Source organism: Rousettus aegyptiacus, unplaced genomic scaffold (genome assembly GCF_014176215.1).
Source record: "Rousettus aegyptiacus isolate mRouAeg1 unplaced genomic scaffold, mRouAeg1.p scaffold_m13_p_12, whole genome shotgun sequence".
Taxonomy (NCBI): domain Eukaryota; kingdom Metazoa; phylum Chordata; class Mammalia; order Chiroptera; family Pteropodidae; genus Rousettus; species Rousettus aegyptiacus.
Window position 1 is genome coordinate 71,702,006 of NW_023416287.1, and position 22,742 is coordinate 71,724,747.

Genomic DNA, 22,742 nt, shown 5'->3' on the forward strand with positions numbered 1-22,742 from the left:
TGACATACTTTCCCACTAACAAGAGATTTGGAACAATTTCTCTTTGTCATTAATGCTCATTCTATAAAGTAGAGGACTTAATTAGATGAATGATTTTATGGATCTCTGTAAATCAGAATCACCTTGGGTTTCTGAAAAATTATCCCCGCTGTTTATATATCTGTAGGACTGGAATCTGGGAATCTGTCTTTACCAAGCTTGGTAGAGTCTCATGAAGTGGTTGGTCCTAGTCGTCCTGAATCTTGCTGTGCACTGCTGTCACATGAGAAGCTTTATAGATGCTGATGCTTCAGTTGCACCTCTAGAGATTCTTATTTCATCGGTTCGGGATATGGTCTGGGCGTCAGTATGTTTTTAAATTTTCCCAGATGACTCTACTATGCAACCACTGAGCTATACTGAAGTTAGTCATCTGACTAGTGTTTGTAGATGGGTTTGGTTGAATGCCGAGAAATTTTTTTTTCCATAACTAAGAATCCATAATTTCAAATTATGTATTAACATGCTACATGGCATTTAGGTTAGGGATAACAGTAGTTATCTAAGGTCATGTTCAAGTTAGTGTTACTTCTGGATATATCCAAACTTATCCAAATGATTTTGAGAATGTTGAATAATTTCTTGGGCCTTAATAGTATTTGGCCTGCAAAAATATTTGGAGCCTAATAGAATACATGATTTAACTCATGACCTTCTCATAAAAATCAAAATATAAATGTAGTGTATTAAATAACTAGTTTTAAAATAACCCAAATAATGTCCTGAGACTATATTAAAGACAATGCTGCTGCTTGTTTAAACTGAATTCAGTTAGAAGACTTGAGTTTGTACTTTTGAGGCAGGGAGGTTCAATGATCAATCTATCAAAAAAAGTAGTTTATATCCTGCATTGGTGTAAGAAAGGCACTATTTTTGTGCAATGGGGAATACCACATTGCAGAAAAAAATAAAATTCCTGCCTTCGAGTAATTTATAATCTTACTTGGTGTTAAAACTTGAACATGAAACACAATGTAGTAAATGCCAAGTGCCAGCTGCTGTACGAATTCAGAACATCAGGGCTGATCTGTGTACAAGTGGTAATTAGAGGTGGCTTTGATAGAACAGTGCTGAATTATACAGTGTAGGACACCTTTATAAGAACACCTGGAACGCTTGTTAAGAATTCAGACTGCTAGGACATATCCAGGCCTACTCAGGCAGTCTCTCTGCCCAGGCAGAAGGGAATCTGCCTTTGAAACAGAGTCTTCAAGTGTTTATTATATATACGAAGCTTGAGTACTGTTGATGCAGTAGATGCAATGTGAGCTAGGCCCTATAAAATGGGTGGGAGGTACGTAAAAGTAATAGTAGTTAGCATTTACTGAATATTGTATGTTATTTCTAATGATTTAAGTGTATTACCTCATTTAACACCCCAATCCCCCAAGTAACCTATCAGTCAGGCATTTTTATTATTATCCCCATTTGGCAGATAAGATAACTGAGGTACAGGGAACCTAAACAGCTTGTTCAAGATCACAGAGCTAGTAAGTGGCAGAGTCAAGATCTGAAGACAAGCAGCTTCGCTTCAGACCCTGTGCTCCAAACCATGTTTTTTTTTTTCTAAGCAGAAGGGAAGAAGAGCACATTAATTCTTACAAACTCACCGAGTCATATGAGTGGATGGATGAATTACATGTAAACAGAATTCGTAAATGACCCGAAAAGTAAGTACCTTTATTGAAGTTTTTGTTAAAAGCAGGAGAGAATTCAGCTGACTCTGGGGTACCACTGAAGATTTGAGACATGATAGAGAGGTCGTAGTTCAAGGTCCTGATCCACTGTGGTAGATGTAGAGGCTTTCCAGGCAGGTAGAAGTTAGCAGATCTGTCACAAAGGATCTGAGTCCAAGGAATATTTAACGAGACTACACGTTATTGAGAGACTACTCCTACTGCTACGACCAGCTTTGAAACAGCATTATCAAGAGCGAACCAAGGCGTAAAGCACAAACAAGAACATTTTAGCCACTCTTTTCTCTCTTGTGGTTGGAATCAGATAAACTTAAGGGAAAGTAAGTGAAGTTTTCTTGAGCTGGTAGAGAGTCAGTATTCTGGAGGAATCTTTTGCTTGAACAGATTTTCTTGTGGGTATCCGGGAGTTATTTTGGGAAACAGTGAGAGACTCGTACAGGCAGGGCAGAAGCAGTCTTCAAGGCGGAGAGTGGGGCAGAGCAGCAGCTGGTGGCGGAAGAGGTGCTGAGACTGTGCCAGCTAGATCAGCACTGCCTTCCTCCTGTGCTGCAGAGCAGCCTGCAGCCCTGACCATGCCAGTAATTTCTGTATAGAGAAAAACACCAAAAGTGACACAGAACTAATCAGCCTTAACAATATCGTAGGCACATTGAAATCTCCTTTAACTCATTGGTTTGCAAGGACTCTTCTTTCCTCTTGAATATTACAGTTGGCCTCTCAAATAAACCTTTCTCAACACCAAAGGGGGGAAAAAACTGTTACGAAGTCCATATGAAATATGAAGTATTTTCAAACAGAAATTAAAGTAGCAATTGGCATTGCTGCTAAGTTGATCTTATCTAATTAGGACCCATCAACACATACTATCTATAGCCACGAATTGTTTTCAAATGTAGGCTTTATTATTATTATAGTACGGTGAAGCTGATAGACTAGGAGATGACAGCCATTCCAAAGATAGCTTCTTAGGAGTTTTAAGAGAAGGCGGCATGCCACACCATGCTGGGTCATACAGGGAAGCACCCAGGTCAGTCAGGAAGCAGAGTGAGCAGGAGGAAAATGTGGTCAAGAGCCTTCATTGTGAATTCTGAGGGAAGGAATGGGCAAGGCAAGGTAAAATGCTTTAGGATTGGCTTATTGAATATTTTCAGGAGGCATTAGGGATGTTCCTATTTGCCTGATACCTAGGATGATTAGGGCAGGGAGAATATTGGCCAGAGTGTAAGAGCCCCGTAAAAAAGGTGGGGGGGGGGAGTAGGGTTGGGCTCTGAATTGGTTCATTTGCATATGAAAGGTGTGCTTCTGCGGTGAGTGGTATACTGTCTCTAGGAATTAGCTAGCCTTAGAAGGAGTAGTCTCCAGAATCTATAAGACTTTTTATGTTCAAACATCAGAAAATAAAAATGCAGGATTAATACATTTATGGTGGGTGCTTTATTTTAGGATTCAGTGCCAACAGTAAGATAATTTTTTAGAGTAACTGAACCTATGAACAACACAGTGTAAAGCATGACTTTTTTCATGGTTTGTCTTGTGTGTGGACGTGAGAAAGCATAGCTAACAACCCATCATCCACATTTCAGTGCAACTGGGCTGCTCTTTCCTTTTCTTTGCATACAGTTAAAAGAACTTGGATAAACTCCAGATATCTAATTTAATCCTACTATACAGTCCAGGTTGTCACCGTTTGAGTTTCTTGATGATAAACATTTATTTTGAACACTAGAGAGCTGTGTGAAATGGTTTGTTTTGCTCACAATGTGTTTTACTAATTTCATAAACTAATTTTAAAGCCTTGTAGGATTATTAAGGATCTGGAAGAGCCACTTAATTTTTTTGTATAATACTCTATTGTATTATGAGAGGAAAATTAAACAGCTAGAATGCTGTCCATAAATTTGTAAATTTTCTAGTGTCTCAGAATATATTCTTTGATAATTTCAAGTGTCTATTTTCTATAGGTTTTACTAACCAATTAACTTAAGAATCATAAAGCGGACTATAAATATCATAATGTGGGTTTATTATTTAGAAATTTTAATTTCAATTATATTACAAAAGAAATACTCACTCTTTGTAGAAAATATTGAAAAATAAAACAAATCCCAAAGATAATTACTTCTAAAAATTTGAAATGTATAATTTCAGATATAAAATATTTTTATAGAAAACTGAATCACTCCATGGGTGCCTACTTACTTGGCTATTTCATTTAATAATATGTCGTGAATACATTTTCATTTCCAAAAATAGTTATTACATTATAATGACTAATATATATGTTTATGCTGAGATTTATTTAAGCAATCCCCTATTTTAGAGCATTTAAATTATTTAACATGTTATTTCTTTTCATTAAATTATTAGAACTGGGTATGAGGAGTTAAAGAAAATTCATGTTTTTAATTCTTTTAACAAATATGGTAAAAATGACTCCCAGAGAAATTGGTACAATATTTACTCACTTCACAAGTATAGAAGCATCATTTTGATAGGCAAGAGGTTATTCATTGTTTTCATTTATATTTTTCCCATTACTTATAAGCTCTACCATTGTTTCCATGTGCCTATTTTTAGTTTGAATTAATTCTTTGGTGTAATGCCTGTCTATATCTTTGCCCTTTTGTCTTTCGGTGGGTTTATAATATTTTTTAAAAATTTCCTATATTCACTGTATATTTATAACACATTAACTGTAGCAAATTCTTTTGAGGCCTTGCGTCACACATTCTGATCTACCTCTGATTTTCACCACAGCTGTGGACAGCAGTTCTGTGCAAGATCACATTGTCTGACATGTTCATCATGTCTGTCTGCCTTCTGTTTTAGTTAATTCTGCAAAGCTCTGCAGCCTACTCGAATGGAAGGAGTTAATCTCACCCAATTGGGGATGGGAGGTAGTAGAGCGATGTTTCAGCTTCCCTACACTGGATGGTCAATTCTTGGAAGCATGTCATGTGCTTCTCAGAGGTCCCAGTGGCCACCATGGCCTTCAGCAGTGACCTTGAAAATACACTGTTCTTTTGTTTCCTCCTCCTCTCCTGTTTCACTCTTCTCTGATCCCCCATTCCTATTTTCTGGCGTCATGGCCACACTCTAGTCCTTTTCTGAGCGTCTGTTAGAGAAATTCAAATAAAGACATGAATACCAGAGCCTACATGAAGAGATAGTTAATTTTAAATTTCTCTCCAGCATGGGATAAGAGAATTGTCTTTTATCTAAATTGGCTTTTCACATCTACTGCTGTTTTTCTCTAGGTCTGCACGTGTTCTTGTTCTATGACACACATATTTCCTTTTGTTGCCATAACTAATTGTCACAGGTATAGTGGTTTAAAAACAATACAAATTTATTATTTTATAATTTCGGAAGTCAAATGCAAAATGGGTCTTGCTGAGCTAAAATACAAGTGCTGGCAGAGCTCTATTCTTTCCGAAGACTGTAGAGGAAATCCATTCTACCTTTTGCATCTTCTCAACGTCGCCAGCATTTTTTGGCCGATGGCCCCTAACTTCATGTTCAAAGCCAAGAGCATAGCATTTTCTAATCTCTGTGACCCTCTCGCCTCCTTCTTATAAAGACCCTTATGATTACCTGGAGCACATCCAAATTATCCAGAATAAATTCTCTGTCTCAAGACCCTTAATTTAATCACCTCTGCAAAGTCTCTTTTGTCATATAATGTGATATATTCAGAGGTTCTGGGAATCAGAATATGGACCTCTTTGGGGGTCATTATTGTGACTACTCATACCAATGTATGCTGAAGTTTTAATTTTTGGTCATAAATTCAAGACTATAATTTGTGAATCTGTAATTGCCAAAATTTATTCTATGGACAGTTATTTCCAATGATATTCTTAGCAATCTCTTGATTATTTCAACATGCTCTGCAAAGTGCCTCTTACTGGTTATGAAGAAAGTGCTCTTATTTATATGTAGGACTCTACCCTGCAGCCCAGTTCTGTGCTGGGGCACCATGTCCTCTGATGTAGTAGATATTTAGTTCTTTTATATTCTGTGTCAGTGGGACTGTTTAAAATTCACCCCTTTTGGAGCAAAAATTACCATGTTCATTAGGACAGATATTCTCTATGGGTGGAGAAGAAGCTGCCATAATACTTTCTGAAAAACAGCATTCAATATCCTTCCCGAATGCTTTATTTCAAGAGTTTTTAGCTTAAATATTTCATATTCACATCAGATGCACTTTACTGCTGGACTGGGGTCAGGTCTGGGTATCACTTGTTCACTCAGCTTCCTGAAGAAAATTAAAGTTATTGATTTTATAAGGTTGAATTGTCTTCAGCATTAGGTGGCACAGAAGGCTATTCTGTGAAAGATTCAAGTCAGTAACATAGATGGGCTGGAGTTTAGGTAGGGAAGTTATACGTTTGGAGTCAAAGATAAGTTTGAAGTCTGGCTCTTGTACCCACTGACCTTGGATAATGTACGTATTGAGTCTGAATCTTACTTTTCACATTTAGTAATTGGAGATGTAAAATAGTCTATTACCTGGGGAAGGACCAGTTATGGAATGCATAAACTAGTATATGCAATATGTAGTCCAGCATCTGACGTATTGTATCGACTTAGTGAATAGTTAGTATTTTAGAAGTTACTCAGCAATTCTCTTCTTTCACCATAATTTTTTCCTCCTCTCTTGCATCATTTAAACCAGCATACTAAATTACGTTTCTTCCATCTAAAAAAGACTCTTACTTAAGCCCCACTTTGCTTTTAAGATACTGCTCATTTCTTGTCCCCTTTTCCCTTTCATGGTGACATTCTCCAAAGGGTAGCCCATATTCTGTGTCTGCTCTGTTGCTCTGTCTCTCTGTTTCTCCCTTATTGAGGTATAATTTATATGTCATAAAATGTGCCCATTTTGCATGTAAAATTCATTGATTTTAGTGAATAAATGTTTGTAGAATGATGCTTTTGAATGATGTGGAGGACTCTTTATTGCCTACCAAATCACGTCAGATTGCTTTTAACAGATCTGTAAGTCTACCTCCCAGCTTCAGTGAGGTTTGCTGCTAACAGCTGGCATCTGCAACCTTGAGAATTACCCTTGGGTGCTAGAGACACTTTGCTTCTATGGAGAACAGGAAGTGCTTGGGAATTCATGTCACTAGCCCAACCGTGAAACTTAGGCTGCTATAGCTGGTGACTAGCTGCTGGGGGTATACTGAAGCCCAGCTCCTTCATCTTAAAGCAGGACAAATTCTTAGGTGTGATTTATATTCCAGAGCTGTCCATGGGTCAAGCGAAGGCTGAGATGTACTTGATTTCTCCCTCTTCCTAATCTGATTCAACCATTCTTGTACTGCTTTCTCCTGGCGATGCTTACATAATAAATCACTTTCACTTAAACCCTTGGCTCTGGGTTGACTTCTGTGAGAACCTGACTTTGACAGATGGCCAAATGTCAGAACTTGTCACAGCCACTGGCAGGATTTATAGGCATGGAAGGATCAGACAGTCATCACAGCAGGCCTGGAAGCAAACTAAGAGTCTGAATCAGTATGGCACCCTGAAGAGGAAGACATTTAGGAAGGTGGGAAGACCAGGGTCTGAGGAGAACAATGTGACCAGTCCTTCTGAACAGTGATTGAAGCAGATGACCACTGGCCCTGCATATCATCTAGGTCTGTCTTCTTTCCCTAGACCCATCCTTTTTGTCTCCAGAGCCATGCTTTGTTAGTTCATGTCTCAGTCACTGATGTAAGGTACTCTGCCCTTATCTTCCCAGATACAACTTGTGTTTGTATTTGGGTCTTCTCCAAGGGCCACATTTTTGCAGTGTGGCGGGCGAGGGGGGGCTCAGTGCTCCTTGGAGTTCTTAGATCTTTGTCATTAAAGTCCTCTTCCTTCCTCCAAAGCCTATACAACCTGCTCATGGCCATAAGAATTAACTAGTTTCAGATAACTTAAGAGTAATCTATGTGATCTTTAGTTTGGCCTTATATTCCATGAGACAGTACACAAGTGGAAGAGGAAGAACATTTCTGGGAGAAGGATACCCATGATAGAGGTAGGGAAAGGATATATACTCCCACAGTAGGTTGGGCCCTGCCCATCTCCAGCTCATGAGATTACCTGATTATTACTCAATAGAAGTCAGGCAGGACTAAGGTAGGTTTAATAGGTTTTATTTAACATGGTGGGAATGCATATGCCTTTAAAACTTTGCCAGTGAAATTGGATGGGTGGGTATTTAAGGAGTTAAAATCCTGTTTTATACAATACTTATTCATAGGAAAGAACTAATTCTATTAAGATTTTCACCATTTTCTGTCTGTTGAGTTATACCCAAAAGCATATTAACCAGAGCTGACCCTTTAGGGAGTTTATGTTTTTAATTCTCTGCACTATTCTATTTTCATTTGATAATTATTCATTACATGTTTATTATTAGTCTGCTCGTGTTCATAAATCGTTGGCCTTTAGAGGCAGGGCCCTGTCTGCCGAGTCTCTGACTTACCAGTGAATAGTCATTTATAAGAATTTGTCAGCAATATTTTCAAATAATTATTAATCCTTGTTATAATTTGACACTTCCTCCCCTTTTCTTCCTAAAATTTTATTTGCAACAAATCACTTGGACATTTAATAGAGAAAGTTGAGTCAGACATAGGTCAGTGTCATTCTATTGTCCAGGCCATTCTGTTTACAGTTCAAAAAGAGGCTACATGGGTAAAGGTGAGGAAGTGTTATTGGCAGGGGGTAGGGGAAGATGGCACAGACTGATAAATGACACATCGGCACTCGATTGAATCACACTCACCAGTTAAAATAAAGAAAACTGACACCCGCCAAGTGTTTGGGCAGCCTCTCCCCTGATCTTTTTCCTGCTATGCCTTCAGATTACTGAACCGTAGCTCCCACTCTGCTGGAGACAGGACATCCTCTCACCTGTGTGATCAGGGCCTGAAAAGTCTCCTTGACAGACTAGGGGTTAACAGTGATGAGCAGAGGGTCCTCTGAGCTCCAAACCACCCTTCCGTGTCACAGCGTTTTTCTAGAGCACATAGAGGGTGTTACAAGGGGGCAGAAATTTCTGACAAGGTCAGGGCCACGGGGATTGAGGGAGCAGATCTTGTCATTGCCATTTTACAAGTAAAGAGCCCGGAAAAGCTGATGTCCTCATTAGTGGTGCAGGATATCAGAAGGCTCCCAGCCTTTCTCAAATGCCCCATCATACCCACTCTCTTTTTATATTTTTATCCTTTCTTCTTAGCAATCATTCCTCGGCTTTTCTGGACTCTGAATGGTGCTTGGGAAGGAACATAGGTAAGATAGGGCAGAAATAGAACTCTTTTCAGGATAAAATGGAGGGAGGAGTCTATATTTTTGGGATCTCCTGTGTGTTGCATACTCTGCCAACATTTTACATATGTTAACTCATCTAGTCTTCATAATAGCCCATTATTATTTTCCCCAATATTATGGGTGAATAAACCATGGTAAGTACTTTGTCCATAACCCTACGACAGCCAGATCTTTTTTTTAAGTGCAAAGCCCCTAACTTACCTACTATTTTCTGCCATTTCCTATGCTCATACATATTTCATATAGTCTCATATAGAGGGACCCCCTCCCTGATGCTCAGGCAGCCTTGTGTTTTTGTGACCAGCCAATAGGACCTAGAATTAGAAGACTTGGGTCAGAAGTCCATCCGTGGCACTTATTAACCATGTGATACAGGATAAGATAAAACAAGATAAATCTGAAAGTGATGGGCACATGTAAGATGATCAGTAATTTAAAATGTGTTGCTGTGGTGCCTTGGGTAAGTCAGTTAACATCTTTGCTTTCAGTGCCATTAACTGGAAAGCAAGGCCAGTTTAATCTAGAGCAAACTGAGGTTCAGGGTTGTTTGTACTCTTAGCCCTTGGCCTTCAGCAGGACAATCTGGTGAGAAAAACTGAATATTGACTTTCTCATTCTCCGTCTTTGATGGTGACGTTCTCCTAAGGGCCTAAAGACCCCATGTCCTCTTTCTTGTCCTTCTTTTCTCTCACAAATTTAGTTTTAGCTTTTTAATTCCCATCAGAGTTTGACCGTTTGACTGTTTCCAAGTGTTATGCATCTGAACAGAGATTATCATAAGGAAAGACCTTAGCCTTTAAGAGCCAGTGGGAAAGGTGCTCTTGGGAGCAGCAGACCCTTCTTGGTTTCCCCGAATTTTGCCAGGTGAGTCAATACCACGTGTATGACTGAATCTTAATGGCCACTATTTCAGTGTCAGGTCGAGGACCACTGTGAGCTGAATAATGACAGTACCGAACATTTTTTGCAATGCTCACTCTGTGCTAGGCTTTGTTCTCATACATCATGTGTTGTCTCATTTAATTCTCAGACATTCCCATGAGATGGATGCCAATGTTTATTCCCATTTTCCAGTAGATGAAGCTAAAAAGTGGATAGATTAAGTAACTTGCTTAAAGAAATGGAGCTAATAAGGGACAGAAATAGGATTTTGCCCAAGTAGCTCCAGTGTATGCTGTTCATAGTCTGGTCCTCTGTCTCAGGATAAACCAGGACAAATTGTAGTATCGTAATGTTTTAGTTTCAATTTTTATAATTGACAGAAAATAGAGATAGGATCATTGAATAAAGAAACACTTAAAAGTGGACAATTCCCCTTGAAAGAAGCTGTGATACAGTATTGAGTTTTCCCTTTGTTCATTACCCATTCTAAAGAGTATTAAGAATAAATATAGCTCCTCAATCTCTTGTTCATGATAATAAAATCCAAAAAACGCCAACACAAATGTTTTTATACTTTGTGACAAAATGGTTTGATAACCACAGCTTGATCTGAACTTGAATGGGACTATTTATAGTTTTTATGCCACTTAACGTGATCATGTATATATTTTGCTACAGAAACAATATGTTTGATTATGAGTTACTGTCCCAAATTAAACCCGTATATTACGTAACATATAGTATATGTACGGTGTTGTCTCTATAAATTTTTAAGAAATCAGAATTTGGAATCTAAGTGGCCCAAAGAGTTCCGAAAAGGGCCACTGGCTTGTATAAAATAGCATAAATAATGCTGGCTGCAGAAGCTCATTGCTTATCGTGTGGTGCTGAGGCTGTTACAGTGTATTTTGGCCTTACTTGAAATGGAGTGGCCTGGCTTAGAATCATGAAGCAGCTATTAGAGAATGATGCTTGTTCTCTGCTGTACCACAATTTCCTCCATGTCACATTTCCTCACAGTCTTCATGGGGCTGCAGATTGAGATGGCAGATTGAAAATATTGGTAGCATCTGTGGTAAAGTTGAGATGATTCCCTGAGTTTCCCTCTCATTGCGTGCACAAAGCCATCTGTAATTATCAGTTCTAGAAATTCAGTAGAAGTTAATGTTTACTTCAGGAATGTATAATTTGTTGTACTTTTCCTTTTGAAAATTAGTACATGTGCCTCTCTACCTCCCTGAGATATCGTCTCTTTCTTGCTTCTATCTAACCTTTTTACCTCCTTGCCTCTCATTCCCTTTTTCTTACTCCTTCCCTCTTCCCACAGCCCAGGGGAAGAAGACGGGAGATTAAGTAAACCTAGGACACAGAATTGGAAAGAGCATCACATCACCCTTGCCCCAGACTGTTTCTTAGCCTCCTATCTTTTGAGCTAAATCCCTGGTCCCTTCCAGTAGGATGGAGATGCAGACCTTGCATGGCAAAAGCAGAAGCTGTTCAGAGAAAGTACGAGCACAGTGGAATTTGTCAACTACATGTTTGAGGAAAATTACAGATACTCACAGATGAAGTAAGTTCCTGAGTTTCCACAGAAACAGAAGGATACTGGCAAGAAGGCAGAAGGCTGAGTGCCGTGATTTTCTGGAATCCTGTCTGGTATTCTTGAGGAGTATAATTAACCTCTACTTCATCCCCTTCTCCACTGCTCTTCTCAGACCTTGATACATGCATGTCCCCTGAGGGCTCTTCACTATATGCTGATAGTTTCTTTATAGGTCCTGGTATGCTTGCTGCAATCATCTTGTGAGTTGAAGTCAATATGCCTTGCTTCATGCATGGGCAAGCATTTAGACATATATGAGTCTTGATTTTTATATCTGACTGGTACAAGCAGGGCTACTGTTAGGTAATACATGTAGATTATGGGCTCAGGTAGGTATGTTCTATGTTAAGTTTGAGAAAAGAGACTAGACATTATTTCATGAGTATTGATGGGTGTAATGGCAGATTGGCTTCATTTGTGGGTCTTCCTTTTGATAAGTAAAACTTAGACTCAGGCATCATGCTCTGAAGAAACAGGATGAGTAGTAAGCTTGGAATATAATATTTGAGTCCATTTTTTCATATGAACATAATAAGGAGACAGTGCCGTAACTTCCTAGGAGCAAGACTGGCTTTTCTCATTAGATGTAGTGATTTGTAATTGTCGATCCCAGGCCCTTAGCTGAACTATCAATACCCAAAGAGACATTGATATTTGCCATTTTACAGTTTTATGGTTGTTTATAAAGGTTCTTTCCTTCTTTTAGCTTCATTTGTAAAATGGGAAGATTTAGTTATTTGACCTCTGAAAATCTGTTTTGCTTGTTCGGCTACTCAAAAATGAAGAGGTTGGAACCCAATCTGGATCTGTCAGTTCTCTGGCAAAGTTAGAATAAATCTCTACCCAACATCTTCACTCTAGTGATCATATGCATAGTTTGAATTGCCTGGGGCAGTCCTGATTGATGTCTGCTCTGCTGGAATAATTATTAATTGAACCCCTTGTATTCTCCAGAGGGTCTCAGTTTAAATAATTTACATGGCCGTCCAACTGATAGCAGACTTTGTTCCTAGTCATATTCTCTTTGTATTCCTCACAAATGTTCTCTAAATAAGGGCAAGTTGTAGATGCTTTATTGAATCCTTTTTCTGATTTGGTTCCCATTTCCTTCCTGCCCTGACAGGTGATAAATAAATAAAACAAATGGCCTCTCAGGAGTTGTTGTCAACTTTGCTCCAATCCAGCCCCAATTTGAGGGATTTTGTTGTTGTTGTTTCTGTCCCCATCACTCAGGCCTTGAAAGCTGATAGATTTCTTATTTCTTCCTTGAAACATGACGTGATGAATAAGACTGCTCTCTTTACTGCAATGGCCAAGGGAGAGAACTATAGAAAGAGACCGTCCTGCATAATGGGACATTATTTAGCAGGGTTGATCTTTTGCGTGAGTAGAAATAGAGACCTTCATATAGTATGATTTTAGGAGTTCAGGGAAATTTTCTTCCCTACAGTTCTGATGGATGTGTAGCCTTGAACATTTCTTGAACTAAAGACAAAACATTTTCTCCTACAAGAGGAGAACTAGTTTAAATTATAAACAATTCTAGGGGAGGAAATTCAGCAACATCCTAACTGAAACTTTTCCCACAGCAACCTAAGTCCCATAAATAGAAATAGAGTACTCCTATTTGGGTAGGTGACAGCTGTTCTGTGCTCTGAGATGGCAAGGGACACATCTGAAGTATTGTGACCAATTCTGGGCTTTTCATTATCTATATATACTAAGAAAGCCAAGCACAAATTTGGTACTATTTACAGTATTATCTCTTTGTTAAGGTGTTCTTGTTTTAGTTTTTTACTAGTTAGGTTGCTTCTCTTTCATCAATTAGCAGAACTCAAAAGAGTTTTGAAAATCTTCCAGTTAGGGAAAGGGTGAGGACGTTAGTTTGAAACTTGAGACTCTGGAACAGAGTTGCATTACTTAGGCTCTAGTGACAGAATTGGGTGATCCTGGAGCAAAAGAAAGAGTGCCTAATCCAATAGAGAGTCATCCAGTATCACCTTGATTTTGAATCTATGTACTTTTCTCTCTATTCTATTGCCTTAACTCTAATAATGAATTTATTGAACATTTTACATGGAATAACATTTAATTCTCATAGAAACCTTAGGAGGGAAATTTTATTCACATTTTATAGTTTATGAAAGTGAAGCTTTGACAGGTTAAGTAGCTTGGCCTAGATCACACAGCTAGAATTCAGACCCAAACTTACACGTTTCAAACCCATACATTTTTTTTGGTCTCTTCTTAAATTTTGGTCTCTTATTAAATTTTTTCTGTTACCTTTTAATTTTTACCTAATTTTAGACTTAAAAGTGACAAGAAAAAAATTTATATACCTTTCACCTAGATTTCCTAGTTACTCTTTATTGTAAGCTCCATTCTTACTACTGCACGCCTAAAAGGCAGAATAGAGTCTGCACATAGTAATAATTCCATATAAATTCAGTGAAATGAAGTATTTACTACCACATAGAGGCATGTGTTGATTCAAATACTATATTGGAATTACCCATGTTTAATTTCTTTTTGTCATTTTTTAATAAGTGTCTTGAAAGAACCATGCTTTGATATGATGAGTAGTTGCAGAAATATATATAAAAATGCAATATTTTTTGTCAATAGAGAGAAATTTGATGTTATGTATTTTCAATAATAAAGCAACAGGAATTTGGCTTAATTAGGCTATTGAATTGAAAGAGATATTGATATTTTAAGGGAGAGTTTTTCTACAAAACAGTAGTTCTAGAATGAGGTTTATAATGGTAACTTTTTTAATGTAGCTGAAGATACCACTTTGGCTGTCATTAATATTAGATACTCAAAATTATCATTAGAAAGATCCTAGTATTGTGTTTAATCAGTGGCACCTTAATTAACAGTGTATTTTAAGCAACATCAGTGTTTAAAAATCATAGCAAGCTCTCTATTTAACTATTTTTTTCCCATGAGGTAGTTATCAGCTGTGTCCATGCACTAAGACTTCTTTGTTTATTCAATCTCCTACCTTTTTCAGCATTATATCACAATTGTGGTCAGTTCAATTTTACCTTAAAACTATTGAGAGGTTGGGTAGTAGTTTTGTACTACATTTAAAAAGACTTAAAAAAAAAACCATCTTATTCCAGCACTATCTCTTTCTAAAGATTTTTAATTTTCTTCTAGACTAATTTTTAATAAACTAGCAATCCACAGATGAGAAATAAAAACCCCCATAAGAAGTGATTACAGTATAATGGAACATTATTCATTTTTACAAGTATCCTGAATTCCCATGGCAAATTACCAGATTTTATAGTTTTAAAACAGGAAAATGAAGATGAAGTAAGGAAAGAAAAATTTACATTGGTGATTAAAGTTATACATATGCATAATACCCATAGGAAGACAATTACTGCAGCCTTCCTTATTGGCCAGTGGGCATTTGTCTTATTTGCACGTAGGTTCTGTGAAAAGTCTGGCTCATTAGCCAAATGCCATCTGATGAGGATAATTTAAGAATTAGGAGTGTGCTGAAGCATTTGTTTCCAGGCATTGTGAGTAGGGTCTTTGTCTTTAAGACAATTGAAATTATTCTTCCTAAATTGGAATGTGGGCCTTCAAAAGAAGCATCCTAAGCAAAGATGAGACATGAGTGTAGATTCTACTCAGTTCCTGTGTTTAGAATTACTCTTACCTTTAACCACTTTTAAAAAATTGTGGCATAACAGTATATGGTATTGCCTGGGAAGGGAAAAATTTCCTTCTTCTTCCCTTCTTTAGTTCTTATGGTTGGACTAATAATAAATTGACACAAGACTAGATTAACCATAGAAAACCCAGTTTAATATATGTGCACAGGAGAATCATAATATAATGCTCAGATTATAAAACAAGGCTTAAAGACATGATCGAACTAGGACACCTTTCTATACTTCTTAGACAAAAATAAATTTGTGAGACATCGACAAGAAAGTGTTCATTAGAATGGAATCTAAGCAAGGTTTGGGCGTGGATAGTAAATTAGTAGAGATGTGCAAGGTTTGTTTATATAGGCATTTTGGACTCTGGATTTTTAACTCTCGTGATAAGGCTGTCTCTCAGCCCTCAAGTGCAGAGAGGGCACCTATCACATGGAGATTTTTTCCCTGCATTTAGAGAGACGAGGCAAGCCAATGTCTGCTGCTTCTCAAGTGTTTTTAATTCTAAATAATCAATACACCATTGTGGGATATCTTGGCCTGCTCTGGGCCTCAGAGTACATCATAAAGTACATAAAGTACACTAATATTATAAGTGAATCATAATGAATTTTTACATATCTACACTCAAGTATCTACTATCTAGAAGATATGGAACATTTCTAGTGCCCAAAATGCTCTTTCATGTTCCTTAGTTAGTAGCCGTCTCACCCTACCTCCCACCTCCCCACCCCTCACCTCCCCTCCTGGCCGCCATCTCTGCCCCAAACTACTACTCTGGCTTCTTTTATAAAATAGAATCATATACTATGTATCTTTTGCATCTAGCTTCTTCTATTCAATATCCTATCTGTGAAAGTCATCCATGTTGTTGAATGTATCTGTTAGTGTTTTTTGATTGTTATATAATAATCTATCGTATGGGTATTCTGCCATTTACTTGTCTGTTTTCTTATTGATTGACATTTGGCTTACTTCCTGGTTTTAGTTATTTTAAATAAAACTATTATGAACATTATTGTACACATCTTTTGATAGCCAGATGTATTCATTTTTCTTAGGCACATATCTAAGAGTAGGATGTCTATGTATAAGAGAAAGTTAATGTTTAATGTGGATACTGCCTGTCTTCTAACTTGGTAATACCATTTGATTTTATCATAGGCAATATGTGAGAGTTCTAGTTAACTTCAATCCTTGCTGACATTTGGTATCGATAATATTCTAATATTAGCCATTTTGGTGTGTATCAAATATTTCTCTCTCTCTCTCTCTCTCTCTCTGCAACTTTTGGTTTTGGAATTTCACATGGTTTGTGGCTCATTTTTATCCTCAAATTTAGCATCCTTGTTTGACTATCTTCATATTTGGTCCTGGTCATCTTTGATGTTACTTTTCTCAATGTGCTATAGTGTATGTATGTTTGGAATTCTATTCTACTTATCCCACCACCTGGTTTAATTTTTATTACTCTCTATGTAGGCATTGAAAGTTTTTATTTATTTGGATATATCTCAGAAATAAGGGAAAACAACTAAGATGTGTAACAACCACAAAAATCATCACTGGTTACTTTGTAAATTAAAAGGTCTTATAGTGTATATAGAAAAATACATAGAAGAAAAAAATGTGCCACTCCTGGCCAGTACATCTGTTCTTGACATTGCTAGTTTGATGTCACTGGAAACAGTTAGGCTGATATTATTTATAATAGAGCTAAGTACAACAGGAGATGGTCTTTAAACAATTATTAAGTTTTGTGTCACTGTTCCAAAGGCTCATACCAATGAAAGGATTTGGAAATGCTTGGTATTTTCAGTTCTAGTAGTCAAGTTGGAAAAAAGAAAAAAAGGAAATGACAATAAAAACTAAGTTAACCAGGACATATAGGGATTGCAACATTTTGTCAGTTATGTCTCATGAGGAATCAAGAATCTAAACCAGATTAACACATTTTCATCAGACTTTCTCATTGGACATTTTTCTTTGTGTCCACAATTATTTTATGTCTCAGTAAGAAGAGCTTATTGAACATGATCGATTTTGTCTCCACAGACTAGGGATCTTAAAAGAGCCTTGGTGACATCTTAATGGCCATGAATTCTCAGTGTTCTGTACTAAATATGGACACGGAAAATGAGGAGTTCATACCAAATCTATAATGATGCAAGAACTTACACAGAATTTTTTTAAGTAAAATTACTCTATTTGTTTTTTTTTTTTTTTTTTGCCTTCTGCTTCTTTTTCTTAACCCAATTTGTTGAAGAGAATTCTGTTAGCTCTCAGTATTCCCGTTCCAGTTAATTGAGGCTTCAACATCATTTGCTAATAAATGCACTCTCTTAGTAGGAGGCCAGCTAGAAAAACAGATGAAAATCATAAAAATCATACAAGAATACACAAAATCAATATTTTAGCATGCCTCTCTGAAATCCACTTTATTAGGTAAAAACAACAAGTTCTGAACTTGTCCTATCCTGAGACTTAAATAAATTGACCATTTATGTATATTGTTGAGAAAAGAACCTGAATCTGAAGTCCAAAGGCTGGAGTCCAAATTTTAGATTAAGTGTGATATTGGATAGGACATTAGCTTTTTTTTGTGAACTAGTTTCTTCAGCCTAAAAATAGGAAATGGTAATAGTAATCTATTTTTTAAAGATTACGGTGATAATCAACTTAGCAAATATACATAAAAGAGCTGTGTGACCTATGAAAACTTATGATAACAGGAGATACCATTATCCAGGTTATCAAATGATTAGAAGCACGAAATACATGAGGGATGGGGGATGAGATGGGCTGAAGGGCAGTGTCCTTAATGTGCTCATTTGATCATATGTACAGAAGTGAGACGATATCTGTCTTAGTAATTAGTGACTTACTCAGTCTCCTTGAGCTATTTGTTTGATAAGAAGCAGCTGAGCTCACCTCCCAATTTTCATCCTAATTGCTTTGTTATAATAAAGAAATTGAAACTCACCTGTTTAGAGGTTATATCTGATAAGGGAAACATTATCTTTAAGTTATCTGATTTAGGCATATTCAGATGAGAAAAACTGTTCATCAGTGACTTGTTTCAAGGGTTGTTATGTTTATAGCCTGAAAAGATAAATCTGAGCTATGTAGGCTTCTAGGAGAGGGGAGATGGAGATTTGGTGAACTGGAAAGAATGCTGGCCTGGAAATCTGAATTTAAGAAGAGATGACCTTGGCAAAGTGGTCCCTCTTCTTTAGATCTCATTCTTATGTGTGAAATGGATGGGTTGTCCTTGCATTTCTCATCTTTGTCTTACTTCTTCGCTACTTAATGCCCTTTTGATGTCTTATTGCACTCTATTAATATATCCCAGGTTAGAACTGAAAGCCATTCATGCTAAGGTACAAATAGCTGTTGGGGTTTTCACTATAAAGGAGATGGTAGTTTAAAACTAAAGGAATGAAGCACCAGCTGGAGAATTTCAGGCATTCATTAGAAGGTGGACATTTTATTTTAGAAGCGAAGGGAACTTCGTAGTAGCCTACAGTCATAACTTGGAGGTAGCTCTGCTTTCTTCTATGCTGTCATCTAGCACAATTGGAAAGGGCAATCTAGGAGAAGCAGTGAGCTGGGTAACCCCAGTGCAGGCCCTGTGCAGCTGCCAAGAAAGTCAGATGAACACTAGGAGAAAAGAGCTCATCCTCTGGCTCTATCTGTCTGGTTTGTACCTCATCTCCCTCTCTGTGGGTTCCAGGATATGTTATTTAGTCTATATATCTTTTTTGAAGCTTATTGCTCTGTAATTGAACAGAATTGTATGATTATAAAAGAGAAGAAGCTTGACTAAGTATGTCCAGGCTCTGGACCAACTGGGAACTTGCCAGGAATGCAGAACCTCTTCAGACCCACTTCAGACCCACTGAAATCAGAATCTGCATTTTAACAAGATCCCTGCATGGTTTGTGTGCACACGAAAGTTTGAGAAGCACTAAATTCATCTAACAGGAGACTTATTCCCCAGTAATTAAATTCCCTGACGAGTATCCCTAATTTAAGTGGCTCTTCTTACAATGCTGTTTTCATCCTCTGGCTACAATTATACAGTTGTCAGATCCCCCAGGCCCACTCCGAATGGCTGTGGAGCTCAGCTATACATATTTAGTTCTTTTAATGTTTGTTCATAAATCAAACCCTACATCCTCTTAATCAATCTAGCAACTCTCCACTGAATTTGCAGCAATTTGTCAACATCTTTATCTGAGAAGCTCTAGGCTTGAATGTAATTTTCCATGAAGAGACACAGGTATTATTTACAGGATTTAAAAGTTCTTTATGATATGTGATCAAGGCTAATAATCGAACAAAGTGAAGGCAGCATATGTGCAAAGACTAAACAATCAATTAGAAACCCAGTTGATAGTAGCATCACCATCATGGTCATCATCATCAATAAAGTACAAGTTAAAAAGATAGCTCTTAAACTCTTGTTGTGTGTAGAGGGGGTGCTAAAGATATGAAGAAGAATAAGTTAGGATCCCATTCCATAGAAAGGTGTGTGTCTAGCTGTAGAGAGAAAGTTTTGCAATAAAATAAGTAGTAGAAAATCACAAAGATGTATATACCATATGTGAAATAAATAGTTGAGACCCACTGGAGTGAGAAGGATTATTGTGGACCAGGGCTCTTAGGAAAAGAGAGACCTTGAGAATATGTAAAAGTCTATATTAATGGAAAAAAGTAGAAAAGACATTCTGGGAAGACTAAATAGAGTGAAGGTATAATTCTAAACAAATAAAACTTTGACTTCTTTATTTACTCTCCACCTGCCATGTTCTAAGACTAAACATTTTCTGTTTTCTGTATCCTCCAAATATTCTTTAGTAATTTTATGTTATTTTAAAAAGAAAAAATGATACCTTATGGAGCAGAGGGGAAAAAAAAAACTTAGCTTATGTTTTTTTAAATCATACTGTCTCTTTGATCCAAAAGAAGAAAGACCTCAGCAATATAGTATGCACAGAGGAAAAAAAACAAGGTCTTATTAGCTGCCCTTCTCTCCCCTTTAGTCTGGCTGCAGGAAGGGAGACGAAAAGCACAAATGGCCTCCAACAAGATTCCCTAGCAACAAATTTGAAATAAGGCTCAAGAGACCTGAGTTCTACAGCTGGTTCTGCTATGACCAAGTCGTATGGTATCGGGTGTCACTTATTCTCTCATGTGCCAAACGGGGGTTTTATTATGTTCACCCTGTGCATTGGGTGATATGACCGTCATATGGGACTTCCAACATCCTGGTTTAAATGTGGTATGCTGTTGTCAAATGACCATAGAATTTATTGTTCAAATCCAGATACCTTTGAGGATAAAAGAAGCTTTTGCTAATATTTCTATCGGAACAGCTGGTATCAACTGGGACCATTCTGGCCTATCAAGCTGTCTGGTCACCCCAGCTCATACAGATCAGACAATCATTAGAACTCTGCTTTCGCGAAAATAGGACAGATTCTTTGTCTACATAGGGACAGATTTCTTGGCTTTGTGAGATTGAGAATTTTATTCTCCATTTTAAGCAGTTCTGTCCAGAAGCCATGTTTATGTGAAGGACACCTTAGTGTGTGGAATGAGAGACAGGGATTTGCTGGCTATAACGATTTTCCAGTCCGTCCCTCTCACCTCTGCTCTTGAAGATTGAGTTAGAATTGCTCTCAAGGCCACAGAATAGATTGATGCATATTCTAATTCCTGATGCCTGCAGGGCAATAACTCAGGCTGATTCCTTCAGCTACAATAACAAGGTTTATTTTATTGCAGTTTGAAGGCTGTTTGGGGCATTGGTAGGAGAGTATGTCCCCTGGCTCAAATAGGCTAAACATCTGCTAAGTTCTCCCCCAACTTTCTCCCTAACTTTGTTTTATTGTTATTACCCTCAGGAGTCCCCTAAGCAGGAGTTCATGGGAGGGAGAATGGAAGTGACATTTCTACCGTTATTCAGCACATTTAGACGGTTTATTATCTGGGAACTTGCCCACCAAGGAACTTAATATGAAATAATATTAATACATTAAGCACATAATGTGAGGCTGCATTAATTAATATAGTGTTCTAATTTCCTGCAAATTGTGGTTCAGTTGTTCTTCTTTTCTGAGATAGGACATGGAAGCATGTCACAGTGTGAGAGGGAACGTGGCGGTCCAGACGGTGACTAGCCATACGAATTGCCTAAAAACAACTTTGCTCAGTGTAAAGAAGAGAAATGCAGAAGTTTTCCTCTGGAATCAGAAAGCCTGCCATGCTTTGGTAGTAGAATCCAGAAGACAGAGTGAAAGCAACATAAAACATACCTTCCTGACAAGTAGAACTGTAGCCAGCCTATGCATGTGGGAGATATTTTAGAAGACAGGTTATTAGTGGTGGAGGAGCTTTGCACTGGATGTGTATACATCTATGAGGAAACCTTAAATGTATGATTCTGCGGTGATCTGAAATTTGTGGACCAATCTGAAGTTATCTCGTTTTCCTGAGCTGAAAACACATTTGAACCTTTAGCAATTCCTTGTTCAAACTGTTATTTTCTACATATGTATTATCTGCTCTGTAGCGTAGTACTTTGTTTAATTGATAGTAATCTTTTTAAATTTTCAAAATATTTTTCTTCTAACTAAAATCAAAGATCTAATTTTACTCAGGTTTCTACTTCTTTATGCAGCTATGTTACTCAAGAAAAGCTAAGCCCATCCCCAGTTTTAAAGATGGATTCTGAATAGTTTCGTGAATCACGGTGATCTCTTGCCAGTCATTGGTCTAGGGAGGCACCTATGAGCCAATTGTGACACTGTGACTCAAGGAGGAAATGGCTCAAGGCCTTTGTGATGATCTTGCTCTTAGGAGGGAGGAAAAAAGGATTTGTGTCTTCCCTCTTTCCCAGAAAGTGAGTGAGGAAGCCACACCTCATTGATTCATCCATCATAAGGTCATGAGTAAATCCAGCCTGAAGAGAGTCCATAGTGAGAGGAGGGAGAAATAACAGAGACAGAGCTAAAGTCCCAGTTGGACCAAGCAAGGTCACCTAACTCTGAACTTCCAAGAGGCCAATGAAGTTCCTGTTTAAACTACTTTGAGTTAGAACAATGATCAAAACCAAGATTTCAACTTTAGTACATTACTATGAGCAAGCTACAGACCTTATCTAAATTCCATCAGTTTTTCTGCTGATGTTTGTTTTGCTACTCAAGGATCCTATCCAAGATCCCATATTGCATTTAGTTATAATTTCTCCTTCTTTCATCCAATCTGCAACAATTCCCTAGTTATTTGTCTTTCAATATCTTGACACTTTTGAAGAGTACTGATCAGTATTCTTTTCATGATCAACTGTAGGTCTTACCGTTTTTTGGTGTATTCATGAATATAAGTTATACAGTGTTTTTGCTTAGCTTCTGTGGTAGTAGCCTCTCCTGGGGACATTTTCCTTTAGAAAAGGGATGGCAAGCAACACAGTACACAAGTTCACTTTGTGTGCCCTCTTGT

At 37.6% G+C, this 22,742-nt stretch overlaps 1 long non-coding RNA gene across 1 annotated transcript in view; it reads left to right on the plus strand.

The window, feature by feature from the left end:
* The first annotated feature begins 806 nt into the window (after positions 1-806).
* Positions 807-22,742, plus strand: part of LOC107500147 — a 185,828-nt gene continuing 163,892 nt past the window's right edge. Inside the window, exon 1 of the long non-coding RNA XR_001594460.2 lies at positions 807-1,709. This is a non-coding gene — a long non-coding RNA (uncharacterized LOC107500147). The remainder of the gene's footprint in view (positions 1,710-22,742) is intronic.